The 19,764-nt window shown below is 34.9% G+C and overlaps 1 long non-coding RNA gene across 2 annotated transcripts in view; it reads right to left on the bottom strand.

The window, feature by feature from the left end:
• Nucleotides 1-19,764, bottom strand: part of LOC132681108 (uncharacterized) — a 274,965-nt gene that overhangs the window by 117,632 nt on the left and 137,569 nt on the right. For both annotated transcript variants that reach the window (XR_009610846.1, XR_009610845.1), the window contains one exon: nt 15,585-15,712. This is a non-coding gene — a long non-coding RNA (uncharacterized LOC132681108). The remainder of the gene's footprint in view (nt 1-15,584; nt 15,713-19,764) is intronic.

Below are 19,764 nucleotides of genomic sequence, written 5' to 3'. Positions count from 1 at the left end.
ATCATCCCTTTACCGACAGCAATATGGTTTCTATTGCTTTCAGAATGGAAAACAACCCAACTCCAAAACCTAGCCCCAAAGTTCCAGTTACTAGTGCCATTCCTGTCACCAATTATACCAACTCCCTAGAAAAGAGAGCCTGAAAAAAATGTGTGTGTGCTAACAATCAATGGGGAGGTGTGATTTCAGAGAAACAAGCATGAGAACAATGGGGAAGTGAGGCAAAGAAAGAGGGACAGCGATGACAAGGGGCTGTATACTTGAACTGGCCAGTTTCACAACTTGGTTGTTTGGCTCTATAGGCCACCTCCGGAGAGACTGTACAAATCTCCTGCATCTTGAAGTAGTCCGTGAGTGGAGAAGAGGGAAAAGAAAATAAATTTATTGGTTGCTTCTTCCTCCTTGTTCCTGTGTCTCATTATCAAAATAAATTACATGAATCTTAACTCTGAATCATTTTCAGGTTGTACCACCTGACTACCAGGCAGGATATGGTTAGGCCAGAATCTTTGTGGCCAGTCTAGCCAGGGAACAGGCTGTGGTCTCAGGCACTGAGGCATGGGGCTCTTAGGTCTATGGTAGAATCAGTGTCCACAACTTTACAACTGTGGGAATGGCATGAGCCTTTGCCAAGGCTGTTTTGTTCAGGAAACATAGCAAGAGCCAACGCCTAAGAAGAGGGAATAAGAAGTTCTGGAATGTTCCGAAACCTGGGTCTGGTACAGACCTGCAACATACTTTTAAATGGTTCAGAAAAAAAAGACAGATAAAGAAAATAAAAAATTACAGATAAAACAAAACAATAATAATATCTGACTCTAGAGGAGGCACACATGCATGCAAAGGCATACAGTTAGATTTTCTATGTTTGGAAAATTTAAAAGTTAAAAAAACAAAGTTGAAAAAACAATAAAGCATACTTTCTTAAGGTAAAAAAAAGTGAAATTTGAAGAAATTCCACAAAAATAAGAATTAAAATAAAGGATTTCTTGAAAATATAGGAAATATACAAGGTCAATCTATAAGATTTCCTTTCCTTTTCAACATTTAAATGAGGCACTTTAATATGTTTTATTTAAATGTCAATACATGCTGCACTCTATTTAAAATAAAGTTTTCCTATAATTCTAGCTGTATACATGCACACAACAACTGAACTTGGAATTCTTCCACCCCAATTTCAGTTGAGTCATGGGGACAATACATGCTACTACATTACAAAGTGGGTAGCAACGTAGTCCACAATGACAGATGTCATGCAAAGTGGTCATAAGCCTACTGAAGAACTCATTAACAGGGAGAGAATATAAGGATAGGATTTTAGAGAGACTGGAAAGCTTTTGGGTTTTGAGGAAAAATTGTTTGGAAAGTCTTGTGAATTTTTCTGGAGGGTAGAAGGAAGTTATCTTACTGGGGTTTTATGGAAACTTCTATATGTATGCTGCAGTTAGTGGACACAATATTCTGACATGTGAACACATTTAAGGAAACTAAGACAGGATACACTGGCTAAAAACATCAGGGCAGCATAAAAAGAGAGGTTCATTTAGAAGATGGCTGCATACCTCAATGCTAATGTGACAAGACTGTATGACTTGTGGGACAAGACACTGAAATCATAGAAGGACTTTTGGCCTGGGGTCATTTAAAAGCAAAGTGAGGGGCGCCTGGGTGGCGCAGTCGGTTAAGCGTCCGACTTCAGCCAGGTCACGATCTCACGGTCCGTGAGTTCGAGCCCCGCGTCAGGCTCTGGGCTGATGGCTCAGAGCCTAGAGCCTGTTTCCGATTCTGTGTCTCCCTCTCTCTCTGTCCCTCCCCCGTTCATGCTCTGTCTCTCTCTGTCCCACAAATAAATAAAAAAAACGTTGAAAAAAAAAAGAAAAAAAAAAAATTTAAAAGCAAAGTGATTCTGATCAAGAAGATTCTGCCAGAGAGATTTTAGCAAATATTTAGCCTCATCAGGGAAAAACAAGATAATTTAACATGGAATTAGTTTCAAATTTTGATTATTACATGATGCCAGGCATTTTTCTTGAATTGGGATAATTTTACCTCTTAAAGTGACCATAGAAATTTATGTTATCTTAGATAGAATGAACAAAACAATCAAGAGGCTCACGCATGTTATCATTTAAGATGAAGGAAACCCTGAGAATTTAACATTTTAAAGGGTCACATGAGACTCTAATTTTCAATTGTTGCATCTTATGATTCTTGGTTCATTCAACAAGTCTTTTTCATAAACATATGATAAGGATGACAATTTTTATGGAGATATTTTTGTTTATTTCTCTGAATTTTTTGTACCTGATTTTCAAATAATTATACATGCAGGACAATTTTTTAAAGACGTGTTTAAAAAAATAGGGGCACCCAGATGGCTTAGTCAGTTAAGCATCCAACCCTTGGTTTCAGCTCAGGTCATGATCTCATGGTCCATGAGTTCAAACCCCACATTGGGCTCTGTGTTGACAGTGAAGAGCCTGCTTTGGATTCTCTCTCTCCCTGCCTCAGCCCCTCCCCTGCTTGTGCTCTCTCTCTCTCTTTCTCAAAATAAATAAATAAACTTAAAAAAAAGTAAAAATAAAAAATAAATAAGCAATTTTAAATATTTAATCTTATTTTGGATTCTTGTATATGTATGCCTAATGTGTATATATACCTATTTTTCTGAACTTGAATCATTAACATTTACCAATATTATGAACATTTATGGTTTCTTTCATGTATTTTATCTAAATCTTTAGAAAAAAAACCTTTTAAATTTTTTTGATAGGGAGAGTGCACGTGAATGGGGGGAGGCGCAGAGAGAAAGGAGTGAGGGAGAGACAGAATTCCAAGTAGGCTCTGAACCACCAGTACAGATATCAACAGGGGGCTTGATCTCATGAATCCTGAGATTATCACTTGAGCCAAAATCAAGACTCTGAGGCTTAATCACCTAGCCACCCAAGTGCCCCAGGAAAACTATTTTAATTGTAACAGCTTTCCTTTGCAAAGTATAATCCACCTTTGAGATGATAATTTTGATTCTAGCAATGAGGAGGCTGCCTGCTGCCTGTGTATCTAGAGAAGCTAGAGAAATTGACAAGGGTCAGAAGGAAGCAATGGGAGAAGTAGGTTGGGGTGGCAAATTGAGGCAAGTTTGATGCTTATTCAAGTGCCGTTTTGTTTTGTTTTGCTTTGTTTTTATAAAGGAGTTAAAATTAAATCTTTGCAATAAAGCAGAAATTAAAACCCCTGGTTTATCTGTATCCTTTGAAAAACGCTACCGTTGTTTGGAAGAATCAGTTCCAGCTCCAGTGCTACTTAGGAGATAGGCTTGTCTTTGTTCTTCATGGAAAATTCTAACCAGGACTGTCCCTTCATATCAGAGACAGATTCTCGATTTGTTTTCTCATTTCCCCCAAAGTGCTATTGATTTCTATTTGGATTACAATGTTCACAGGCAAATATCACAGGACAGAGTCCAAGTCTTAAGGCAGACTTTCTCTCATGTCTATTACACACACACACACACACACACACACACACAAAGATACAGGTTTACTAATCCTGTTGTATTAACTTGGGCAAGGAATTTAACACTGTTACTCTCAATTTCCATATCTATATAGTAGGAGTAACTACATTGCCTTTAAAATCTCATACAGCACATGAGGTATTTTGATGAAAGTACATTTAAGTAATTAGAGGATTTCTATATAGGATTTTACTAATAGCAATACTACAAATATTAAAAGATAGCAGCTTATCACTATAGCTTTCAATTACATTAATTTAGGAAATTATCTTAAATGGACAGAATTTTGGCCAAGTGTAACTTTTTTTTTTTAAATGGTGGTTGAATCCAGTTTAGTGTACATAGGAGATTTTATAGTACATTGTTTCAAATTTTCTTCAGTAAAAGAAATGTAACAAAGTGCAATGCTGAAATGACTATGGCAAAAGCATTTTAGGTGAATTAAGTTTTCTATGAGTATAAAGGGACAAAAAATGTTATTTAAAATCAAATAACATCTACCTATTTGAAGTCATAATGACTTCCCAGCATTGAGCTATCACAACATGATAACCCTTCACTGCAAAGGACTGATGAGTCTACAGTATACACTAAACATTCAGAGAAAATCGACTGATTTTTATCTCTACTTTTATAAATTTTGACCTCAGAAAACCTGAGATAAAAGGCTACTGTACCTTGAGACTTTTTTTGCTGTTCATTTTTGAAATGTAATTAAGCTTCAGCCCTATTATTCCCTGACAATGGAAAAGCCATCGATTGTGCTGCTTTTGAAATCCTGTATCACATTAGGCACTTTCTAATAATGACGCCCTTGGCTTAAGAAGAAGAGAAAATTGACTTGACCTAATTAAAAACTATGAAGATCCTGTCTATTATTTTTTCATAAAACTTATTTGGGCCATATGCCAATTAAAGAATGAATACGTAAAAAAAATTTCTGTCAAATGGAGATAAAATAAAATGATATATGGTAAAGTAAATCAGATTGTAAGAAGTGAGATTTGTCAGACTATAAAATTTCTAAGCAGAATGCACATCAGTGAAGTTTCAAAATGGGAACACATTCATCTCTGTTAGCCTCAAGTGCCTTAGATCCAAGAAAAGAACAGGGCTTTGCCAAAAAAGGTGAGTTCGTAGTATAAAAGCAACTCTCTTCAAGCATAATTACTACAAACTTCAGTGAATAATGAAGAAGCTCTTATTATCTTGGTACTATCTTTCTATCTCCTTTCATTTTCTCTCACAATGAAATAGTACACATTATTTCCAAGTGAATCCAGAGCCAGGAAGCCACAGACAGCTTGGAAGGTTTTCAACTTGCAGTCTTCATTCTAAGTCAGAACTAGTTGAATTCACCCAATGGTCAAAATAAGAAATGAAATTCAGTCTCCTGTTATACCTTCAAAAACCTAACTACAGTCTCTATTGTTTAACACTTCAAAATCCATTTCATGAAATCTCCGACATCTATCTTTCTATCTTTTCATCTCTTACATATTTAGAATTGTCTATTTCTCCCCTGTGCTCTGTGGTTCCTCACCACAATGTTTAAAATGGTCAAACAGTTGCTGGTTTCCTGTTTTTTTAATAATATTTTATGACAATACATTTTTTTCTTTTACTATTAATTCCTGGCCATGCACATACATACCCATTGTCTCTGATATTTGTTTTGTCTTAGAATACTGCTTCATGTTTATTTAGATTTGACTTCATACATGTAATTATGTATTAAATACTTGATATTTTATCTAATTTCATGAAATCATGTTTTAATATAAACTTACAAAAATACATATCATTGTACAATGTTTTATTAATGTGATTCAAAATTTGAATTGGCTTCCAATTGACCAGATAAAAATTAAAATCTTGCCAGCCTTGCATAAAAGGTTTTCTACAATACGCCCCAAACTAACCTTCTACCTGGTTTTCAATGGAAAATTCAGTTCTACTCTACGCTACAACCAAAACGAATTTCCCTCATACCCGAGAGCCCTACTCTGCATGTCTGCTTCAGTCTTTGTTTGTGGTATTCTCTTTTATCTGGTATTTGAGGCACTCTGCATCCAAATAGTCAACCTTCAAAATCCATCATTAATAGTGCTTTCTAGTTTAATTTTTTTATATGTTCCTAGTAGGATAAATTATGATTTTTTAATCTTCCAAAATGCACTAACAATTTGTTGGTGCCCCTTTTTGTGATTCAGCAGCAGCCTCCATAACTTCTTATACATATTAGGCCTTTGTGTGATCGCTGTCCACTGAATTTGTGTATATTAAATGATGTAAAGAGACTGTTTTATACAAGCCACCTATATGTTGCAGTACTGTACTGATCTGCACATCTGTGAAAGGAAACTTAGCTTCTGGAAAGGGAAATAGGACTGAATAACTAATCTACTAGACTCAAGAGGGCTAGATAAATGGAAAAGTCTTCTACAGCAAGGTTAACTAGTTTAGTAACAAATCACCAGGTTGAGGTGGGTGAAGTAGGGAATGGAGAGGGGATTATTATTAACAGAAGACAGGCTAGAGAATAATAATAATAGTAATAATAATAATAATAAAGCAAAGGATCCTCTTTTACTTAAGAAACAAAAGAAACTACCTCAACATAAATTGATGTTTCCCACCCCTCCAGGGAAGATTATACAATTGAATACAAACATGCACATTCACACAAAAAACTCTATACTCATGACACTGAAAAAGAACTGCAGAGATGATATTTTTAAGTTGCTGATGATCCTCAGGTTTTGGGGTCAGTGCACTACCAGATGAATAATAATAAACTATAAAAAGATCTTGAGACAATCCATAAATATAAGGGAATGAAGCAAATCAACTTTAAAACAAGCAGTTAACAATAATGCATTGATATAAACTAGATTGTTATTGTCATTATACCTAGAAAAGAATTATTGAATAGATAAATAATTTATTTAAATGTTGAACTGTGTGTGAACCTGTTTAAAATAATGAATAATAGGGGCGCCTGGGTGGCTCAGTCGGTTGAGCATCCGGCTTCGGCTCAGGTCATGATCTCACAGTCTGTGAGTTCGAGCCCCGCGTTGGGCTCTGTGCTGACGGCTCGGAGCCTGGGGCCTGCTTCGGATTCTTTGCCCCCCTCTCTCTCTGCCCCTCCCTCACTCATGCTCTGTCTCTCTCTGTCTCAGAAATAAACATTAAAAAAATTAAAAAAAAATGAATAATAAATATAATACAAATAAAAGGAAGAGATACTACACGAAATAGGCAGCAAACTTATGGAAATCTTTAACTGCAAAGGAATTATGTAACCTTGAAAATGCAATAGTTCACTCAAAGTTTGTAGTTACATTAGTACAAAAAAACCCCACAACCCCATAATATGCTAAAAGAACACTGTGTATATCTTATTATCACATATATTTGCATTTAACAAATTCACTCATGCCTCGCTCTTCCACTAGTCTTTAAGTGTCTAGTGTCCAGTGTAATAGCTTCTCACTAAAAGTGTGGTAAATCAACGAATACAAAAATGAATCAAACACTCAAACATTGTATAGTATGCACCATATTCTTCAAGATAGCACAAAACCCAGGAGTAATAACCTTGAAACACATGTCAATTGAAATACTATTTTGGAAGAAACTTTTCTCTCTCTCTCTCTCTCTCTCTCTCTCTCTCTGTCCTTTTTTCAAGTAGGCTTCACACCCAGATGGAGCCCAATGCAGAGCTTGAACTCATGACCCTGAGATCCAGACCTAAGCTGAAACTGAGTCATCTACTTAACTGACTGAGTCACCAAGGCACCCAGGAAAAAACTTTTTAATCAGAATGCTAGACTGCGTGAATAGTGGATCTATAATCACTATGGCATAGGAACCCACCAATCTGAAATGATGCTAACTATAAACAACTCAACCACCAGAATGACTACTTGTGTGTACCAGCAGATTATCAGTTTGGCTGGATTCAGCAAGGACATGTTTGTACTCTCATTGTGTGCCAAAATTCAAAATAAACTTTTCACAGAATTATTAGTTATATGGATTAGTATATTTGGAGCCTTGAGCTAATAATGCCAGAGCAAATGGTTAGACTCCAAGGCAGTTAAATTAGTTCTATTAAGCTCCACTATTCCAGACTAAGTTTCTCTATTCATTTGTTTATACTCTAAAAATACTCACTTTTAGGGTGCCTGGGTGACCCAATTAGTTAAGGGGTTAAGCAGAGGACTCTTGATATCAGCTCAGGTCATGATCTCACAGTCATGAGATGAGCCATGCATTGACTCCACACAGGGCATGGAGCCTGTTTTACATTCTCTCTCTTCCAGCAGTTCCCCTGCTTGGAGAGCATTTGGTAGAAGCCATATGACCTCCCAACAGGTAAGGGTCCCAGCAGACTCTGGAGAGCAGCCACATTTGCTGGTATTGGGACTAAGACACAAGAGTGCAGTGAAACCTGGTGCTGGATGTGTGTTGTGGTTTTGCATAATCTCTGAACCTCTGCCACTGCACAATCATGTGAACATTTTCTGGGGCAAGCTGGCACCAGCCATTTCTCAACCAGACCCTCCCCCAGAGAGTTGGTGCAGGTCTAAACCACAGTGGTCTCTAAAGTGTGGAGTTTTGAAACATAACCCCATCTAAGATAAAACCCTGAAGGGAGGTGCCAACTGGCAGGTGAACAACTTAGACATGGACAGGGTGGAGGTGGGGAATGGATGGAGGCCTGAGATAAAGGAGAGGTGCTTGATCAGTGAGAATGCAAATTTCCTATGCCAGGGACTAGGGAGGTGGGTGAAAGCCATTTCCACCTCTCTTGCACAAGCATATGCACACACTGATCCACCCAGTGAGTTAATCACCTCCACCCAATGGCAAATGGAGCCAGTACACCAAGTCGTGCCCAATTGCACCCTCCAAGCATATCCCCTAGAAGACCAACACAAGTCATTCCACCTGCTTAGTGTATGGACTATAGAGGAATTCATAGTTTGAGTTCTAGGGGAAACTGGATGTAACTTCATTTGGGTTTCATTCTGTATGCTGGTGCATTTATTAGTTTGTTGTTGTTGTTGCTGTTGTTGTGCTTCTGTTTTTTTTAATTGTTTTTGTTGCTTTTTATTTCCTTTTGATTCTTTTAATGGATACAGAAAGAGAAAAATATATTTTCACTTATTTTTTTTTAATTTTTAAAATTTTTAAATTATTTTTTACTTTATTTTTTATTTTCAAAATAATTTATTCCATTTTATTTTATTTTATTCTATAGATTTTTTAATTTTTAATTTTTTTCTTACCTTTTTTCCTTGTCTTTCTTTTCTTTCCCTTTTTTCTCTGTTCTATCAAGCTTCTTTCAAGAAGCAGATCAAAACACACCTTTGATTTTTTGTTTTGTTTTTAATTATTTAATTTTAATTTTTAATTTTATTAATTTTTTTCTTTCTCCAAAATGACAAAATGAAAGAATTCACCCCAAAAGAAGTAACAGGAAGAAATGACAGCCAGGGAATTAATCAATAATCAGTCAGATATAAGCAAGATGTTTGAACTAGAATTTAGAACCACGATAATAAAATTATTAGTTGGGGTTGAAAAAAGCATAGAAGTCCTTTCTTCAGAGATAAAAGAAATAAAATATAGTCAGGACAAAATATAAAATGCTATATGGAGATGCAATCTCAAATGGATGCCACGATGGCAAGGATGGACAAAGCAGAGCAGCAAATCAGTGATATAGAAGACAAAATTATGCAGAATAATCAGCAGGAAATAAAAAGAGGGAAATAAAAACAAAAGTGCATGATATAAGACTCAGAGAACTCAGTGACCTATTAAAAAGGAATATCTGAATCATAGGAGTCACAGAAGATGAAGAGAGAGAAAAAGGGGCAGAAGTTTTCTGTGTGCAAATTATAGTGGAAAACGTTCCTAATCCGGGAAAGGATACAGACATCAAAATCCAAGAAGCACAGAGAACTCCCATTAGATTCAACAAAAACCAACCATCAACAAGGCATATCATAATCAAATTCACAAAATACACAGAGAAGGAAAGAATTATGAAATCAGCAAGGGGCGGGGGATGTCCTTAACCTATAAGGGAAGACAGATAAGGTTCACAGCAGTCTTATTTATAGAAAGTTGGCAGGCAAGAAAGGAGAGGCAGGATATATTCAATGTGCTGAATTGGAAAAATATGCAGACAAGAATTCTTTATCCAGTAAGGCTGTCATTCAAAATATAAGTAGAGATAAAGAGTTTCCCATACAAATAAAAACTAAAGGTGTTCATGACCACTAAACCACTGCTGCAAGAAATTTTAAGGGGGACCCTCTGAGTGGAGAAAAGATGAAACAAAACAAAAAAGACCAAAAGCAACAGACTAGAAATGACCAGAGAACATCACCAGAAACACCACTCTACAGGCAACACAATGGCACCAAATTCATAACTTTCAGTACTCACTCTAAAGGTCAACGAACTGAATGCTCCAGTCAAAAGACATAGGGTATCAGAATGCATAACAAGAGCCATCTATATGCTGCTTACAAGAGACCCATTTTAGACTTAAAGACATCTGCACACTGAAAGTAAGGGGATGGAGGACCATCTACCATGCTAATGGTTGTCAAAAGAAAGCTGAAGTAGCCATTTGGAAAAACCATGAATACTTTGAGATTTAAGAACATCCTACCAGAGAATGGGTTAACCAAGAAATTAAAGAGGAAATTAAAAAACACATGGGAGCCAATTAAAATGAAAACACAACAGACCCAAACCTCTGGGATGCAGCAAAGGCAGTTATAAAAGGAAAGTATATAGCAATCTAGGCATTCCTAAAAAGGGAAGGAAGTTCTCAAATATGCAACCTAACCTAATACCTAAAAGAGCTGGAAAAAGAACAGCAAATAAAGCCCCAAACCAGCAGAATAAGGGAAATAATAAAGATTAGAGCAGAAATCAATGGTATCGAAATAAAAACAGTAGAACAGATCAATGAAACCAGGAGCTGGTTCTTTGAAAGAATTAAGAAAATTGATAAGCCCCTAGCCAGATGGATCAAAAAGAACAAGGAAAAGACCCAAATAAATAAAATCACGAATAAAAGGGGAGAGATTACAACCAACACAGCATAATACAAACAATAATAAGATTATATTATGAGCAATTATATGCTAATCAAATAGACAATCTGGAAGAAATGGACAAATTCCTAGAAACATATACAGTACTAAAACTGAAACAGAAAAAAATAGAAAATTTGAACATACCCATAACCAGTGAAGAAATTGAATCAGTAATCAAAAATCTCCCAACAAACAAGAGTCCAGGGCCAGTGGCTTTCCAGGGAATTCTGGAGCATTTAAAGAAGAGTTAACACCTATTCTTCTGAAACTGTTCCAAAAGTTAGAAATGGAAGGAAAATTCCAAACCAATTCTATGAGGCCAGCATCACCTTGATTCCAAAACCAGAAAAAGACCCCACTAAAAAGAAGAGCTACAGACCAATTTCCCAATTACAGACGGTCTCAGGGAATTCTCAAAAGAATTGAATTCATGGATCAATTCTAACAGGTTTTGTGGTGGCGTCTTTTGGGTTTTCCACATAGAGTATCATGTCATCTGCAAATGCGTCGGCAAAAGTTCTCAACAAGATACTAGCCAACCAGATCCAACAATTCCTTAAAAAAATTATTTACCACAATCAAGTGGGATTATATACCTGGAGGCAGGGTTGGTTCAATATCTGCAAACCAACCAATATGATACATCACATTAATAAAGAAAGGAAAAGAACCACATAATCCTCTCAATACATGCATGGAAAGCATTTGACAAAATACAGTATACTTTCTTGATAAAAACCCTCAAGAAAGTAGGTATAGAAGGATCATACCTCAAGATCATAAAAGCCATATATGAAAGACCCAGGTAACATCATCCTCAATGGGGAAAAACCGAGAGTTTTTGCCCTAAGGTCAGGAACATGACAAGGATGTCCACTTTCACCACTGTTATTCAACAGTGTTGGAAGTTCTAGCATCAGCAATCAGACAACACAAAGAAATAAAAGGCATCCAAATAGGCAAGGAAGAAGTCAAACTTTCACTCCTCACAGATGACATGATACTCTATGTGGAAAACCCAAAAGACGCCACCAAAAAACCTGTAAGAATTGATCCATGAATTCAGCAAAGTCTCAAGATATAAAACCAGTGTACAGAAATCGGTTGCATTCCTATACATCAATAATGAAGCAGTAGAAAGAGAAATTAAGGAATCAATCCAATTTATAATTGTACCAAAACCCCATAAAATACCAGGAATAAACCAAAGACGTGAAAAATCTATACACTGAAAACTATAGAAAGCTTATGAAAGAAATTGAAGAAGACACAAAAAAATGGAAAAACATGTCATGCTCCTGGATTGGAAGAACAAATGTTAAAATGTTGATACTACCCAAAGCAATCTACATATTCATTGCAATCCCTATCAAAATAACACCAGCATTCTTCACAGAACTAGAACAAACAATCCTAAAATTTGTATGGAACCCCAAAGAACCAAGACAATCCTGAAAAAGAACACCAAAGCTGGAGGCATCACAATTCTGGACTTCAAGCTGTAACCATCAAGACGGTATGGTACTGGCACGAAAACAGACATATGGATGCGACAAATTGATCACAAAGATCAATGGAACAGAATAGAGAACCTAGAAATGGACCCATGAACCTATAGCCAACTAATCTTTGACAACCTGGAAAGAATATCCAATGGAAAAAGACCATCCCTTCAGCAAATGGTGTTGGGAAAACTGGACAGCAACAAGCAGAAGAACTTTCTTACACCATACACAAAAATAAACTCAAAATGGATGAAAGACGTAAACCTAAGATCAGAAGTCATCAAAATCCTAGAGAAGAAAACAGGCAACAACCTATTCAACCTCAGATGCAGCAACTTCTTACTAAATTGTCTCGAGAGTCAAGGGATATACAAGCAAAAATGAACTATTGGGGCCTCATTAAGATAAAAAGCTTTTGCACCGCAAAGGAAACAAGCAGCAAAATTAAAACACAACTGATAGATTAGAAGATTGCTGGAGGAGTGTTGGGTGGGGGGATGGACTAAATGGGCAGAGGGCATTAAGGAGGGCATTTCTTGGGATGAGCACTGGTTTTTATATGTAAGTGATGAATCACTAAATTCTATTCCTGAAATCATTATTACACTAAATGTTAACCAACTTGGATTAAAATTTTTAAATAAATAGATAAATAAATAAATAAATAAATAAATAAATAAATAAAATGTATCTGGAAAAAATTCAGTTCTAGTATTACAAGCTGGGCAAACAAGGATGGTTTGAGAGACTTGAGGCAATAAACTGATAAGGACATATTTACAAACACACACACACACACAATGAAAAACAAAGATTCTCTCTCTTCCTTTCCCTCTGCCCTCCCCCGCTTTTCACATGGGCATGTGCTCTGCCTGTCTCTCTCTAAAAAAATAAAATAAAATAAAAATGCTCACATTTGACCACAGGGGTCAGTAAGCAGAAGTTAATGCATGAATTACCTTAAATCAATTAAAAATCTGAATAAAAGAATGAATCTAATTCAAATTCATTATTCTCATGATTACTGATAAAGTGAGAGAATGTTTGTGTTGCTTTAGTGCATTATGATTAAAAATACAGGTCATTCTGACCTTTCACAAAATAAAAATATGAAAACTGTATTTTGTTAAAACTGTATTTGTGTATATTACACAAATGAACAATATATGAAGGTGTTGGCAACATTGATTAAGTAGGTGTTTCGTGCTTTGAGTAAAACTGATAGAAAGAAAGCACTCTTACAGATTATACAATTTATATTAAATAAACCAAAAAGTAGAAAACCAATACAAACACCTCAACTTTTATTTGTCTTTAAATATTGAGACCTATAGAAATGCATACACATAGCAAATTGCTGTATTATAATTACACGCAATAAGCATTATATTTTGTTCAGATTATCATAAATTATTAATGCGCTTTGTCATGGTATGCTAAAGGACAAAAAAATTACATAAAAGCTAAAAGGAGAATTCAGTTGTTAACCTTACAATTTGAGATGAATAGTATACAAAAAATGTATATGTGGTGTTTCTGTTTTTTGATTATTCTGTCCTATAAGACTTGGTATATCATATTAAGTATGACAGCAAAACTATGTTATGTTCTCCACCTGTGAAAATCAACTGTATATTTTGTTGTTGTGTTTTTGTTTTTGTTTTTCATTTTCTAACATATAAGTTTATGTGTAAATAAAGTATAATTTCTTGCAGAATCTCTCCATATTTCCGTTCATAGTGCAGGCTTCCCAACTGAGGCACAGTGTAGTAAGTCACTGATATGAATTGTTACTAAAATAATTAAGTCCTAACTGAGGGAGTTAAAAACTTTAAAAATGACTTCAGGAGACAATAAGTTAGTCAGAATCTGAAACATATTAAATAGATTCAATCCTACAATTTTGCTTCACATGCACATTCAGAAACCAGAATCAGAGGAGAAATTTCATACATGCAGATGAGCACTTGTGAACAACTCACAAAATAAATGCTATTTAGTCTGAAAAGCCTTGTGATTTGGGAACCAATCTACTAGATAGATGCCAAATTAGCTGATAATTGCCCTAGGCTGAAACTAGCCATACTGTCTAGTACTGATAAGTACTTGAAAAATAACATTTTCATAATTGCATGAATCTCTATTAAATGAAATAAACCTGTAAAAATCATAGAAACACCAAAAACCAAACATATTGCTAATGCAAATTAGTCCTTTGTTAGAGAATAATATCTTTTTTTAACATTGCTTAAAGCAATTCAATTGAAAAGCTAAATCCACAATTATACTGCATGTTATGCTTCGATAATGTCTCCATTCACATAGCCCATGCTTTGTCCACACATGGATGCTAAATTGTGGCAATGTGTGTGGGTAAAGGAGTTTATAAGATAAATTATTGTTAATCCTTGGCATCCAGAAAAATAATTGGTTTTGCTAAGCATCAGACAAAAATCATTTGTAGTGTCTTCTGTCCACTGTACTACTGAAGATTAGGTCTTCCTCAGAATACCTATAAAGTCCAATTTCCTATAGCCTTTCTATCATATATTTTGTTCTTATTACAATGAAAATGCATATAGACATAATTCTATTGCCTTCAGTTCCTGGGAAATTTCTCAGAAATATAAACTTGTCACTATAGGCAATTATTAGTCACCTACAGAAAATATTATGGATATATATTTGAAAATTAGAGAAGCAAAAATGAATCATAAGCTTTTACAGTTTACAGAAGTGTTCACAATTTCTACTACCATATTGCCTTATTTTTCTCATGCAACTTCTATGTCCACTGCCAGTACCTCACTTCTAGTATAACTTTCTTTTGAGTCAAATAATTGATTTTAAATTAAAAGAATACATGCAAGTGAATTTATTTAAAAATAAGACCATGTAGCTATCAGCATATAGATTAACTTATTTACAGAAGGTACCATTTTTTAAATATCCATGAATATATAAATATCTATGATCATATAATTGGTTTGTAGGGAAACAAAGCAAATTTCTTTGTCAGGGTGGAGTCAGAGATACTTACACAGCATATTTCATTAACATAAGAAGTCAAGTTAGTTTGAAACTTTAACTTTGATAACTAAAATAATATTAAGCTATATTATCCCCATGGCTATAAAAAATAAGTAGATTATATGATGTAACAAAGATGGAATTATAGACAATCTAACATCAAATTTGAGGTTTAAGTACAGTTATTATCAGAAACAAAGAAAAGAATGGTGTCCCCTGGTGAGGTTCTTTGAACCTAAAAAAAAAAAAAAAAAAACTCCACAATTTTTAATGATTACAAATCTGTAAGATTGATAGCATTAGAAAACACTTCTTGTTCTCAATTTCACCACTGTTACTTTTCTACAAGGAAATTCTGTTATCCCACATTTAATAACTCAATATATGGCATTGACTCACCTCAGTAAATCATAAAAATGAAAAGCATCAATAACAGAATTATATTCCCGTATTCAGTCCTACTTCAGTTTCCAAGTTGTCCAGAAGTTAGCCTCTGATTGCCTTCCAGTGCTATTATCTGCTGCTATCTATGAAAAAGGTATTGATAGAGAAGATGAGGTATGAGGAAGATGAGGCAGAACCTTACTTTATCAATTCTTTGTAAAGGTAAGAGATAAGAGACTAAGGAATTTTGTTATCACTTTAGTAAGATTTTTTATTCCAGTGATTCTTTCACGGTGGTAATTCTATGGTAGGTATGAAAAAAGGAAGGGACAAATATAGAATCACCTGTCAAGCTTTTAATTTATTCATGCCTACATGTCTGCCAGATTGTTAAATCCAGATCTTCTGAGTACAAGAGACTATGTACTCCTATCTTGAGTGACTATACATGAAGTCTATTTTCTTTTTAGTTATGTCAGTTTCTTTTTATATTTTGAAGATATATTTTTAGACAAACACATTCTTGTTAAATAATTCCAGATGATCACCCATTTATCATTAACTATATCCTTCTTTATTTCTTGCATTAAAATTCACCTTCTCTGATATGTGTATTTACACCAGCTTGCTTTTGGTTTTGAGTTTGTATAACATAACTATTTCCAAAACTACAACTTCTAATTTTCCACACTTCTTTGCCCCTACATTTCAGATGTTTCTTTTATAAGCAACATTTAGAGATTTAAAGAAAAAAAATGTGTTTCAGTCTAGTCTGAAAAATCTTTGTCTCACAATTGGAATAGTTAGCTCATTTACATTTAAATTAATTACCGATATTTGGGTTTATAATGACCACATTATAATCTGTTTCCTATTTACCTGTTTTCTGTTAATTATGTTCTACTTTGTCTTCTTTTTAAATAATCAAATGCTTTTTATTATTACATTTACCTTCATCGGTTGTACATTATTTTATTATTATTTTAGTATATACCCAAGAATTTACAATAAGCATATTTGAATTGTTGCAGTTAAATACACATTAGTATTTTTAACAACTCATAGAAATACATATTCTAATCTAACATATTAGAACACTTTAACTCTATTTACCCCTTTTTGTATGCAGTTGTCATTTTTACTATATATAGGTATATATTATATAAACTTAAGACCCATTTACATTTACCTAAATACATATTCCAGTACTCTTTATCATGCCGTACATTTTTGTTTTGTTATTGGAAATAATTTTCCTTCTCCCAAGAAAAATCCTTTTTTTTTAAAGTTTATTTATTTTGAGAGAGAGAGAGAGAGAGCACAGAGAAAGGGCAGAGAGTGAGGGAAAGAGAGAAAGCAGGCTCCACACTACCAGTGCAAAGCCTGATGTGGGGCTCGATCCCACAAACCATGATATCATGACCTGAGCTGAAATCAAGAGTCAGACACTTAACCAACTGAACCACATGGGTGCCCCCCTCCATTTGTTTTTTGTACTGAGATAATGCTATGACAAACTGGTAGAGGGGGGAAAAAAGAATAAATATCTTTATATCACCTTCACTTCTGAATTCTAGTTTGGGAGTTGCCTCCCCTGAAAGGGAAGGTTGTACTCTCCTGAAAGTAATTTGCTTATAAGACTTTTGCTAGGAAGTGTTCTCAGGAAGAACACTTGAGGAGGAACAAATAAAAAGACTGGCAGAGGAAGAAGTTAACCGGCATTACAGTGGTTAGAATTACCTCAGTAAATCCAACAGGGGCTCTGGCCCTGAAATGGTGATTATAGCCATCCCTAATTGAAGCAAGTGAAATTAGTATTTGCTTACCCCTACCAACCAGTTATTGGATATGGGCTGTTCCTGGTAAGGTAGGATAAACTTGGATAAGGTCATCCATCTGGACAGTGTACCACAGCAATCACTCCAACAGCTGCTTTCAGCAATCTACATTTGTTGTTCTGTAGTTTTCTAGTTTCTGTTGTTGGGTTGAGGTATCAGCAATAAGTCTTACTGCAGGTTCTTTATTTTACTTTTTTTAAGTTTATTTTGAGAGAGAGATGGTGGGGAAGGGCAGAGAGAGACGGAGGGAGGAAATCCCAAGCAGGTTCCATGCTCAGCACAGCGCCTGAGGAGGTGGCTCCATCTCACAGACCAAGAGATCACTATCAGAGCCATATCAACAGTTGGACACTACCGACTGAGCCATCCAGATACCCCATTATTGCAGTTTCTTTAAGGATGTCTTTACCTCAAATTACCTTTAAGATTTTCTACTTGCTCGCAACTTTACTTTGTAATAAGCTGTTTTTAATTTTTTTATTTATCCAGTTTAGGGGTAATAGGGCTTCCTAAATATGTGTCTTCATAACTTTCATCAGCTTTTGAAAATTATTGACTATTACCTCTTTAAAGATTGTTTTTCCTCCTCTTTTTCTCCTTCTGGGATTCCAATTGCTCATACATTAATATTTATATAATTTTCCATATATTTCTTGTATGTCTTTCTCAGTTTTCTAATTATTTTTTCTTTCCATGCCTCAGTATGGACATTTTGTAGCAATCTATCTTTAAATTTAGCAATTTTCTCTTCAATTGTGCCCAATAGGTTAGGCCATTCTATTTAGTTTTTACCATTTTTTTTTTTTTGTATTTTTCCTTTCTATAACTTTTAGTCCTAGTGAAATTCTCCACCATTTTGTTTTCCAGAATATAATGGTGTTTTGATCATGCCATGATCACAGAGATTTTTCAGTGGAGACTTTCCTAGGCCTTTCTCTCTTCTACAGAGCAAACTGCCACTTACATATAATCCCAGGTTGCTTGCCAACTAACTGGAGCATAATACCTTAAAAAGAGCCCTTGAGATTAAATTACTAAGTGATTGTTGTAATTCTTCATTTTAAACCAAAGTTATAGCCAGTTTTAATAACAAAAGGTATGAGTCTGAGATGGTTTGAGGTCAGAAGAGTATCCTCTGCCTTGGTACTTGGGACAAGCTCATATACAAATATTACTCTTTGAGAACCCTTCTCATGCATGTCTATGAATATAATCATTGAAATTTTAACCATTTCCCAAAATATCTTTGTAGAAAACATTTTAATAGCCATAAAAAAGTGTTCTTTTTGGACCATTAGATCAGGAGAGTAATGGCACTCCCCATGTCCATCAAGACATGAGTTCTTGAATCTTAATTCAACTCTTTTTTTTAGCTTGCCTCTCTCTTTAACTATGTACCTGTGAACTGGATGTCTTTTGCATTTACCTTTTTGTTCAGTTAACTTTGTCAAAATAATGTCATTTAAAAAACAATAAAATATTTGTGGGTACAACACTAAAAGCATTTATTCTTACGTATCTGCACGCCTGCTAGACTTTGTCTGTTGTAAGCTAGATTTGTTTGCAAGGCTCTCTTTGTGCGAAATTTGATTAGTAGGCTATGGCAGTTCTGCTTCCCATGTCTCTTCTCTTTTTTAGACTAGTTGTCTGGGACATGGCTGTCTGGGACATGTTAGTTTCATAATGATGGTGGAAGTGTAAGAGAGCATACAGAGATGTATATGATGTTTTAAATCCTATTTTCAGAACTGCCTACTGATGCAAGTCACATGGCCAGACCAAAGTCAAAGAGTGAGAAGTTAAACCCCATCCTTTCAATGGGGAGAACTGCAAAGTAATAACATGACAAAAGTTGTGGATTTGGGGAGGATTAAAGAATGGAAATCAATAGTGAATGTACACCTTCCTTCCACGACTCTGTAGTTTTTATTTCTCTCATCTACTTGAAGAGATTAGAACTATTTCATTGCTCAGGCAACAAATGGTACTTTGAGTCTCTTCATTTTTTACATTTTTAGTGAATCAGAGAAATTTGTCTTATCGTCCATATGCTATGAAACTTTCAGGGGTTTATTTTAATATAAAATAGATTTATAGCTAGGAGATGGTTATGCCTGGTAAAATTAATAGAAACATAACATATACAGTCTAAAGTCATTAAAAATTTATATTGACCGATTTGCAAAATTTGTCTTATTTCCTTGTAGTTATATGTTTATGATATTAATTGAAAACTATTTCTAAGTACTGGGAAGATTTTAAAAATATGTTGTCTATGAACATCCTTAATAATTTGTCTTTCCTTGCTCCTCCAGTAAGAATAAATTCCCATCACCCTCATGATCTTTCCTAATCAT

Source organism: Panthera onca, chromosome A1 (genome assembly GCF_046562875.1).
Source record: "Panthera onca isolate mPanOnc1 chromosome A1, mPanOnc1 haplotype 2, whole genome shotgun sequence".
NCBI lineage: Eukaryota > Metazoa > Chordata > Mammalia > Carnivora > Felidae > Panthera > Panthera onca.
The sequence above is the reverse complement of the archived record's forward strand: the minus strand, read 5'-3'. Positions and strand labels throughout refer to the sequence as shown.